The following is a 10,351-nucleotide window of genomic DNA, read 5'->3' on the forward strand; positions in this document are numbered from 1 at the left end:
GGAATGGACACCGCGATGCCCTGACTCGAAATAAGGCCGGTTATCACTGCAGTGACTTGAATGCAGGCTCGTCTTGCATCTCCCAAGAGGAAAGGATGTCTGAATCCCCTGTGGAGACCACAGAGAAAGACCTAGTTCCCCACCTCATCGCGACCGGAGGCCTCACATCCTTTGAAAACTTCAGAGGTCCGCGGAGATCAGTGCCTCCAAAGGAGACGATGCCTGACTCCTCGTGAAACTTGATAGGAGTCCCAGGATTCCTGTGGCACGTGGAAAGGGACCCTTGGTCTCCCGCCTCAGCTGGAGAGGCGTCCCAATTGCCCTGCCAAGCCTCGAGGAAAATCCCGAGTTGTCCCTCGCAACTAGGCAGGAGTCCTGCAATCGCTGAACAAACACGTGTGTATAAGGGCCATCCCAGTCGTAACTCGAGAATATACCCCAGGTTCCCGCCGCAACTCGAGAAAAACCATGAGACTTCCCCCTCGCCGCGAGATGAGGCCTGATTCCCCTGCACTGCGTGCAGGGCAATTCCGTGTGGCACATCAAACATGAAAGGAGCCTTGATTTCCTTGATGGCACTCCAGAGAAAACCCAAGAACACTGTTTCAAGGCTAGAGGGATCCTGAGGGCACTGTAGCAACACGAAAGAGCTCCGTGGACCAAAAATCAACTCGAGATGAGAGGTTAGTCGCTGGCTTCGATTCCAGAGGAATACCACCTTACCACAAGCACCTCAAGAGGAGGCTTCTCTCAGCTCTAGGTATGTGAGAGGGACCCTGAGTTTGCGGCCTCAAGTGGAATGAACACCGCGATGCCCTGACTCGAAATAATGATGAATATCCCTGCAGTGACTTGAATGCAGGCTCGTCTTGCATCTCCCAAGATGAAAGGATGTCTGAATCCCCTGTGGAGACCACAGAGAAAGACCTAGTTCCCCACCTCATCGCCACCGGAGGCCTTACATCCTTTGAAAACTCCAGAGGTACGCGGAGATCAGTGTCTCCAAAGGAGATGATGCCTGACTCCTCGTGAAACTTGATAGGAGTCCCAGGATTCCTGTGGCACGTGGAAAGGGATCCTTGGTCTCCCGCCTCAGCTGGAGAGGCGTCCCAATTGCCCTGCCAAGCCTCGAGGAGAATCCCGAGTTGTCCCTCGCAACTAGGCAGGAGTCCTGACGTGGCTGAACAAACACGTGGTTGGAAGGGCCATCCCCGTCGTAACTCGAGAATATACCCCAGGTTCCCACCGCAACTCGAGAAAAACCATGAGACTTCCCCCTCGCCGCGAGATGAGGCCCGATTCCCCTGCACTGCGTGCAGAGCAATTCCGTCTTGCACATCACACATCAAAGGAGACTTGATTTCTTAGATGGCACTCCAGAGAAATCCCAAGAACACTGTTTCATGGTAGAGGGATCCTGATGTCACTGTAGCCACACAAAAGAGCTCCGTGGACCAAAAATCAACTCGAGTTGAGAGGTTAGTCCCTGGCTTCGACTCCAGGGGAATACCACCTTACCACAAGCACCTCAAGAGGAGGCTTCTCTCAGCTCTAGATATGTGAGTTTGACCCTGAGTTTGCGGCCTCAAGTGGAATGGACACCGTGTTGCCCTGACTCGAAATAAGGCCGAATATCCCTGCAGTGACTTGAATGCAGGCTCGTCTTGCATCTCCCAAGACGAAAGGATGTCTGAATCCCCTGTGGAGACCACAGAGAAAGACCTAGTTCCCCACCTCATCGCGACCGGAGGCCTCACATCCTTTGAAAACTTCAGAGGTCCGCGGAGATCAGTGCCTCCAAAAGAGACGATGCCTGACTTCTCGTGAAACTTGATAGGAGTCCCAGGATTCCTGTTGCACGTGGAAAGGGACCCTTGGTCTCCCGCCTCAGCTGGAGAGGCGTCCCAATTGCCCTGCCAAGCCTCGAGGAGAATCCAGAGTTGTCCCTCGCAACTAGGCAGGAGTCCTGCCATCGCTGAACAAACACGTGTGTATAAGGGCCATCCCAGTCGTAACTCGAGAATATACCCCAGGTTCCCGCCGCAACTCGAGAAAAACCATGAGACTTCCCCCTCGCCGCGAGATGAGGCCTGATTCCCCTGCACTGCGTGCAGAGAAATTCAGTGTTGCACATCACACATGAAAGGAGAATTGATTTCATTGATGGCACTCCAAAGAAACCCCAAGAACACTGTTTCCAGGCTGGAGGGATCCTGAGGTCACTGTAATCACACGAAAGAGCTCCGTGGCCCAAAAATCAACTCGAGATGAGAGGATAGTCCCTGGCTTCGACTCCAGAGGAATACCACCTTACCACAAGCACCTCAAGAGGAGGCTTCTCTCAGCTCTAGGTATGTGAGAGGGACCCTGAGTTTGCGGCCTCAAGTGGAATGGACACCGCGATGCCCTGACGCGAAATAAGGCCGGATATCCCTGCAGTGACTTGAATGCAGGCTCGTCTTGCATCTCCCAAGACGAAAGCATGTCTGAATCCCCTGTGGAGACCTCAGAGAAAGATCTATTTCCCCACCTCATCGCGACCGGAGGCCTCACATCCATTGAAAACTCCAGAGGTACGCGGAGATCAGTGCCTCCAAAGGAGACGATGCCTGACTCCTCGTGAAACTTGATAGGAGTCCCAGGATTCCTGTGGCACGTGGAAAGGGACCCTTCGTCTCCCGCCTCAGCTGGAGAGGCGTCCCAATTGCCCTGCCAAGCCTCGAGGAGAATCCCGAGTTGTCCCTCGCAACTAGGCAGGAGGCCTGACGTCGCTGAACAAACACGAGTGGAAGGGCCATTCCCGTCGTAACTCGAGAATATAACCCGCGGTCCCGCCGCAACTCGAGAAAAACCATGAGACTTCCCCCTCGCCGCGAAATGAGGCCCGATTCTCCTGCACTGCATGCAGTGCAAATCCTTATTGCACATCTAACAAGAAAGGAGCCTTGATTTCCTTGATGGCACTCCAGAGAAACCCCAAGAACACTGTTTCAAGGCTAGAGGGATCCTGAGGTTACTGTAGCAACACGAAAGAGGTCCGTGAACCAAAAATCAACTCGAAATGAGAGGTTTGTCCCTGGCTCGAGTCCAGAGGAATACCACCTTACCACAAGCACCTCAAGAGGAGGCTTCTCTCAGCTCTAGGTATGTGAGACGGACCCTGAGTTTAAGGCCTCAAGCGGAATGGACACCACGATGCCCTGACTGGAAATAAGGCCGGATATCCCTGCAGTGACTTGAAAGCCGGCTCGTCTTGCATCTCCCAAGATGAAAGGATGTCTGAATCACCTGTGTAGACCAGAGAGAAAGACCTAGTTCCCCACCTCATTGCGACCGGAGGCCTCATATCCTTTGACAACTCCAGAGGTACGCGTAGATCAGTGCCTCCAAAGGAGATGATGCCTGACTCCTCGTGAAACTTGATAGGAGTCCCAGGATTCCTGTGGCACGTGGAAAGGGACACTTGGTCTCCCGCCTCAGCTGGAGAGGCGTCCCAATGGCCCTGCCAAGCCTCGAGGAGAATCCCGAGTTGTCCCTCGCAACTAGGCAAGAGTCCTGACGTCGCTGAACAAACTCGTACCTGGAAGGGCCATTCCCATCGTAACTTGAGAATATACCCCAGGTTCCCGCCGCAACTCGAGAAAAACCATGAGACTGCCCCCTCGGCGCGAGATGAGGCCAGATTCCCCTGCACTGCGTGCAGAGCAATTCCTTGTTGCACATCACACATGAAAGGAGCCTTGATTTCCTTGATGGCACTCCAGAGAAATCCCAAGAACACTGTTTCAAGGCTAGAGGGATCCTGAGGTCACTGTAGCAACAAGAAAGAGCTCCGTGGACTAAAAATCAACTCGAGATGAGAGGTTAGTCCCTGGCTTCGACTCCAGAGGAATACCACCTTACCAAAAGCACCTCAAGAGGAGGCTTCTCTCAGCTCTAGCTATGTGCTGAGTTTGCGGCCTCAAGTGGAATGGACACCGCGATGCCCTGACTCGAAATAAGGCCGGATATCCCTGCAGTGACTTGAATGCAGGCTCGTCGTGCCTCTCCCAAGACGAAAGGATGTCTGAATCCCCTGTGGAGACCACAGAAAAAGACCTAGTACCCCACCTCATGGCGACCGAAGGCCTCACATCCTTTGAAAACTCCAGAGGTACAAGGAGATCAGTTCCTCCAAAGGAGACGATGCCTGACTCCTCGTGAAATTTGATAGGAGTCCGAGGATTCCTGTGGCACGTGGAAAGGGAGCCTTGGTCTCCCGCCTCAGCTGGAGAAGCGTCCCAATTGCCCTGCCAAGCCTCGAGGAGAATCCCGAGTTGTCCCTCGCAACTAGGCAGGAGTCCTGACGTCGCTGAACAAACACGAGTGGAAGGGCCATCCCCGTCGTAACTCGAGAATATACCCCAGGTTCCCGCCGCAACTCGAGAAAAACCATGAGACTTCCCCCTCGCCGCGAGATGAGGCCCGATTCCCCTGCACTGCATGCAGAGCAATTCAGTGTTGCACATCACACATGAAAGGAGCCTTGATTTCCTTGATGGCACTCCAGAGAAACCCCAAGAACACTCTTTCAAGGCTAGAGAGATCCTGAGGTCACTGTAGCAACAAGAAAGAGCTCCGTGGACCAACAATCAACTCGAGATGAGAGGTTAGTCCCTTGCTTCGACTCCAGAGGAATACCACCTTACCACAAGCACCTCAAGAGGAGGCTTCTCTCAGCTCTAGGTATGTGAGAGGGACCCTGAGTTTGCGGCCTCAAGTGGAATGGACACCGCGATGCCCTGACTCGAAATAAGGCCGGATATCCCTGCAGTGACTTGAATGCAGGCTCGTCTTGCATCTCCCAAGACGAAAGGATGTCTGAATCCCCTGTGGAGACCACAGAGAAAGACCTAGTTCCCCACCTCATCGCGACCGGAGGCCTCACATCCTTTGAAAACTTCAGAGGTCCGCGGAGATCAGTGCCTCCAAAAGAGACGATGCCTGACTCCTCGTGAAACTTGATAGGAGTCCCAGGATTCCTGTGGCACGTGGAAAGGGACCCTTGGTCTCCCGACTCAGCTGGAGGGGCGTCCCAATTGCCCTGCCAAGCCTCGAGGAGAATCCAGAGTTGTCCCTCGCAACTAGGCAGGAGTCCTGCCATCGCTGAACAAACACGTGTGTATAAGGGCCATCCCAGTCGTAACTCGAGAATATACCCCAGGTTCCCGCCGCAACTCGAGAAAAACCATGAGACTTCCCCCTCGCCGCGAGATGAGGCCTGATTCCCCTGCACTGCGTGCAGAGAAATTCAGTGTTGCACATCACACATGAAAGGAGAATTGATTTCATTGATGGCACTCCAAAGAAACCCCAAGAACACTGTTTCCAGGCTGGAGGGATCCTGAGGTCACTGTAATCACACGAAAGAGCTCCGTGGCCCAAAAATCAACTCGAGATGAGAGGATAGTCCCTGGCTTCGACTCCAGAGGAATACCACCTTACCACAAGCACCTCAAGAGGAGGCTTCTCTCAGCTCTAGGTATGTGAGAGGGACCCTGAGTTTGCGGCCTCAAGTGGAATGGACACCGCGATGCCCTGACGCGAAATAAGGCCGGATATCCCTGCAGTGACTTGAATGCAGGCTCGTCTTGCATCTCCCAAGACGAAAGCATGTCTGAATCCCCTGTGGAGACCTCAGAGAAAGATCTATTTCCCCACCTCATCGCGACCGGAGGCCTCACATCCATTGAAAACTCCAGAGGTACGCGGAGATCAGTGCCTCCAAAGGAGACGATGCCTGACTCCTCGTGAAACTTGATAGGAGTCCCAGGATTCCTGTGGCACGTGGAAAGGGACCCTTCGTCTCCCGCCTCAGCTGGAGAGGCGTCCCAATTGCCCTGCCAAGCCTCGAGGAGAATCCCGAGTTGTCCCTCGCAACTAGGCAGGAGGCCTGACGTCGCTGAACAAACACGAGTGGAAGGGCCATTCCCGTCGTAACTCGAGAATATAACCCGCGGTCCCGCCGCAACTCGAGAAAAACCATGAGACTTCCCCCTCGCCGCGAAATGAGGCCCGATTCTCCTGCACTGCATGCAGTGCAAATCCTTATTGCACATCTAACAAGAAAGGAGCCTTGATTTCCTTGATGGCACTCCAGAGAAACCCCAAGAACACTGTTTCAAGGCTAGAGGGATCCTGAGGTTACTGTAGCAACACGAAAGAGGTCCGTGAACCAAAAATCAACTCGAAATGAGAGGTTTGTCCCTGGCTCGAGTCCAGAGGAATACCACCTTACCACAAGCACCTCAAGAGGAGGCTTCTCTCAGCTCTAGGTATGTGAGACGGACCCTGAGTTTAAGGCCTCAAGCGGAATGGACACCACGATGCCCTGACTGGAAATAAGGCCGGATATCCCTGCAGTGACTTGAAAGCCGGCTCGTCTTGCATCTCCCAAGATGAAAGGATGTCTGAATCACCTGTGTAGACCAGAGAGAAAGACCTAGTTCCCCACCTCATTGCGACCGGAGGCCTCATATCCTTTGACAACTCCAGAGGTACGCGTAGATCAGTGCCTCCAAAGGAGATGATGCCTGACTCCTCGTGAAACTTGATAGGAGTCCCAGGATTCCTGTGGCACGTGGAAAGGGACACTTGGTCTCCCGCCTCAGCTGGAGAGGCGTCCCAATGGCCCTGCCAAGCCTCGAGGAGAATCCCGAGTTGTCCCTCGCAACTAGGCAAGAGTCCTGACGTCGCTGAACAAACTCGTACCTGGAAGGGCCATTCCCATCGTAACTTGAGAATATACCCCAGGTTCCCGCCGCAACTCGAGAAAAACCATGAGACTGCCCCCTCGGCGCGAGATGAGGCCAGATTCCCCTGCACTACGTGCAGAGCAATTTCTTGTTGCACATCACACATGAAAGGAGCCTTGATTTCCTTGATGGCACTCCAGAGAAATCCCAAGAACACTGTTTCAAGGCTAGAGGGATCCTGAGGTCACTGTAGCAACAAGAAAGAGCTCCGTGGACTAAAAATCAACTCGAGATGAGAGGTTAGTCCCTGGCTTCGACTCCAGAGGAATACCACCTTACCAAAAGCACCTCAAGAGGAGGCTTCTCTCAGCTCTAGCTATGTGCTGAGTTTGCGGCCTCAAGTGGAATGGACACCGCGATGCCCTGACTCGAAATAAGGCCGGATATCCCTGCAGTGACTTGAATGCAGGCTCGTCGTGCATCTCCCAAGACGAAAGGATGTCAGAATCCCCTGTGGAGACCACAGGAAAAGACCTAGTTCCCCACCTCATGGCGACCGAAGGCCTCACATCCTTTGAAAACTCCAGAGGTACAAGGAGATCAGTTCCTCCAAAGGAGACGATGCCTGACTCCTCGTGAAATTTGATAGGAGTCCGAGGATTCCTGTGGCACGTGGAAAGGGAGCCTTGGTCTCCCGCCTCAGCTGGAGAAGCGTCCCAATTGCCCTGCCAAGCCTCGAGGAGAATCCCGAGTTGTCCCTCGCAACTAGGCAGGAGTCCTGACGTCGCTGAACAAACACGAGTGGAAGGGCCATCCCCGTCGTAACTCGAGAATATACCCCAGGTTCCCGCCGCAACTCGAGAAAAACCATGAGACTTCCCCCTCGCCGCGAGATGAGGCCCGATTCCCCTGCACTGCATGCAGAGCAATTCAGTGTTGCACATCACACATGAAAGGAGCCTTGATTTCCTTGATGGCACTCCAGAGAAACCCCAAGAACACTGTTTCAAGGCTAGAGTGATCCTGAGGTCACTGTAACCACACGAAAGAGCACCGTGGATGAAAAATCAACTCGAGATGAGAGGTTAGTCCCTAACTTCGACTCCAGAGGAATACCACCTTACCACAAGCACCTCAAGAGGAGGCTTCTCTCAGCTCTAGGTATGTGAGAGGGACCCTGAGTTTGCGGCCTCAAGTGGAATGGACACCGCGATGCCCTGACTCGAAATAAGGCCGGATATACATGCAGTGACTTGAATGCAGGCTCGTCTTGCATCTCCCAAGAAGAAAGGGTGTCTGAATCCCCTGTGGAGACCACAGAGAAAGACCTAGTTCCCCACCTCATGGCGACCGGAGGCCTCACATCCTTTGAAAACTCCAGAGGTACGCGGAGATCAGTGCCTCCAAAGGAGACGATGCCTGACTCCTCGTGAAACTTGATAGGAGTCCCAGGATTCCTGTGGCACGTGGAAAGGGACCCTTGGTCTCCCGCCTCAGCTGGAGAGGCGTCCCAATTGCCCTGCCAAGCCTCGAGGAGAATCCCGAGTTGTCCCTCGCAACTAGGTAGGAGTCCTGACGTCGCTGAACAAACACGAGTGGAAGGGCCATCCCCGTCGTAACTCGAGAATATACCCCAGGTTCCCGCCGCAACTCGAGAAAAACCATGAGACTTCCCCCTCGCCGCGAGATGAGGCCCGATTCCCCTGCACTGCGTGCAGAGCAATTCCGTGTTGCACATCACACATGAAAGGAGCCTTGATTTCTTTGATGGCACTCCAGAGAAACCCGAAGAACACTGTTTCAAGGCTAGAGGGATCCTGAGGTCACTGTAGCAACACGAAAGAGCTCCGTGGACCAAAAATCAACTCGAGATGAGAGGTTAGTCCCTGGCTTCGACTCCAGAGGAATACCACCTTACCACAAGCACCTCAAGAGGAGGCTTCTCTCAGCTCTAGGTATGTGAGAGGGACCCTGAGTTTGCGGCCTCAAGTGAAATGGACACCGCGATGCCCTGACTCGAAATAAGGCCGGTTATCACTGCAGTGACTTGAATGTAGGCTCGTCTTGCATCTCCCAAGACGAAAGGATGTCTGAATCCCCTGTGGAGACCACAGAGAAAGACCTAGTTCCCCACCTCATCGCGACCGGAGGCCTCACATCCTTTGAAAACTTCAGAGGTCCGCGGAGATCAGTGCCTCCAAAGGAGACGATGCCTGACTCCTCGTGAAACTTGATAGGAGTCCCAGGATTCCTGTGGCACGTGGAAAGGGATCCTTGGTCTCCCGCCTCAGCTGGAGAGGCGTCCCAATTGCCCTGCCAAGCCTCGAGGAGAATCCCGAGTTGTCCCTCGCAACTAGGCAGGAGTCCTGACGTGGCTGAACAAACACGTGGTTGGAAGGGCCATCCCCGTCGTAACTCGAGAATATACCCCAGGTTCCCGCCGCAACTCGAGAAAAACCATGAGACTTCCCCCTCGCCGCGAGATGAGGCCCGATTCCCCTGCACTGCGTGCAGAGCAATTCCGTCTTGCACATCACACATCAAAGGAGACTTGATTTCTTTGATGGCACTCCAGAGAAATCCCAAGAACACTGTTTCATGGTAGAGGGATCCTGATGTCACTGTAGCCACACAAAAGAGCTCCGTGGACCAAAAATCAACTCGAGTTGAGAGGTTAGTCCCTGGCTTCGACTCCAGGGGAATACCACCTTACCACAAGCACCTCAAGAGGAGGCTTCTCTCAGCTCTAGATATGTGAGTTTGACCCTGAGTTTGCGGCCTCAAGTGGAATGGACACCGTGTTGCCCTGACTCGAAATAAGGCCGAATATCCCTGCAGTGACTTGAATGCAGGCTCGTCTTGCATTTCCCAAGATGAAAGGAGGTCTGAATCCCCTGTGGAGACCACAGAGAAAACCTACTTCCCCACCTCATGGCGACCGGAGGCCTCACATCCTTTGAAAACTCCAGAGGTACGCGGAGATCAGTGCCTCCAAAGGAGACGATGCCTGACTCCTCGTGAAACTTGATAGGAGTCCCAGGATTCCTGTGGCACGTGGAAAGGGACCCTTGGTCTCCCGCCTCAGCTGGAGAGGCGTCCCAATTGCCCTGCCAAGCCTCGAGGAGAATCCCGAGTTGTCCCTCGAAACTAGGCAGGAGTCCTGACGTCGCTGAACAAACACGAGTGGAAGGGCCATCCCCGTCGTAACTCGAGAATATACCCCAGGTTCCCGCCGCAACTCGAGAAAAACCATGAGACTTCCCCCTCGCCGCGAGATGAGGCCCGATTCCCCTGCACTGCGTGCAGAGCAATTCCGTCTTGCACATCACACATGAAAGGAGCCTTGATTTCCTTGATGGCACTCCAGAGAAACCCCAAGAACACTCTTTCAAGGCTAGAGAGATCCTGAGGTCACTGTAGCAACAAGAAAGAGCTCCGTGGACCAACAATCAACTCGAGATGAGAGGTTAGTCCCTGGCTTCGACTCCAGAGGAATACCACCTTACCACAAGCACCTCAAGAGGAGGCTTCTCTCAGCTCTAGGTATGTGAGAGGGACCCTGAGTTTTCGGCCTCAAGTGGAATGGACACCGCGATGCCCTGACTCGAAATAAGGCC

This window comes from Cervus elaphus, chromosome 16 (assembly GCF_910594005.1).
Source record: "Cervus elaphus chromosome 16, mCerEla1.1, whole genome shotgun sequence".
NCBI lineage: Eukaryota > Metazoa > Chordata > Mammalia > Artiodactyla > Cervidae > Cervus > Cervus elaphus.